We start from the raw sequence: 1,121 nt of genomic DNA on the forward strand, positions 1-1,121 counted from the left end.
TGCGGTACGCGGGCCTCTCATTGTTGTGGCCTCTCCCGTTGCGGAGCACAGGCTCCGGACGCGCAGGCTCAGCGGCCGTGGCTCACGGGCCCAGCCGCTCCGCGGCATGTGGGATCCTCCCGGACCGGGGCACGAACCCGTGTCCCTTGCATCGGCAGGCGGACTCTCAACCACTGCGCCACCAGGGAAGCCCTGGACATACGCTTTTAAATCAAGTGGGTAAATACCTAGGTGTGTGACTTCTAGTGACTGTACAATTTTACATTCCCACCAGCAGTAAATAAGTGTTCCTCTTGCTTTATATCCTCAGTAGTGCTTGGTATTACCAATTCTTTTCATCCCTAGAAATACCTACATTTAAACACACGTATTTTCTATTTTGAATTATTCTATAGCTTCTGGCCACAGTTAACGCTACCCAGGGCCATCTGGTCTTTTAAAAATCTGTGTCCTTGTGCTGGAGGTTTGACTGTGTTACTTGCCAACTATAGCTCGTTTTCTCTTAGAAGTCAGAAGTGCCTAAGTTACCTTTTTTAACGTCTGTAAAAACAAGTTTGGATACCTGCCTAATCCACTGTTCGTTAGAAGCACTAGTTTCATATATTCACTTGTTCATCAAATATTTATTGATTACCTACTGTATGTTGGCCCTTGGGGATAAAGCAGTGAACAAAAACTGACAAGGCCCTTGTAGTTGCGGAGCTTACATTTGTGGGGGAGAAGAACTTTTCATGTGTAATATAATGCAATATAAGGTAGTGATAAATACTACGATCAATCTAAAGCAGGGTCTAGGACTTTAGAGAACACTGGAGTTTTCAGGAGAAGGGGAGTTATCAGGGAAAGGCTCACTGAGAAGATGACGGTGAGCAGGGATCTGGAAGTGGTGAGGGAGTCAGTTAGGTGGATGTCCAGAGGGGTGAGCATTTCAGGCAAAGAGAAGAACGGGAGCAGATGCCTGGAAGTGGCAAGGCTCTTGCCATTTTTTTTTTTTTTTTTTTGCGTTACGCGGGCCTCTCACTGTTGTGGCCTCTCCTGTTGCGGAGCACAGGCTCCGGACGCGCAGGCTCAGCGGCCATGGCTCACGGGCCCAGCCGCTCCACGGCATGTGGGATCCTCCC

This window comes from Physeter macrocephalus, chromosome 2 (assembly GCF_002837175.3).
Source record: "Physeter macrocephalus isolate SW-GA chromosome 2, ASM283717v5, whole genome shotgun sequence".
NCBI classification, from domain to species: domain Eukaryota; kingdom Metazoa; phylum Chordata; class Mammalia; order Artiodactyla; family Physeteridae; genus Physeter; species Physeter macrocephalus.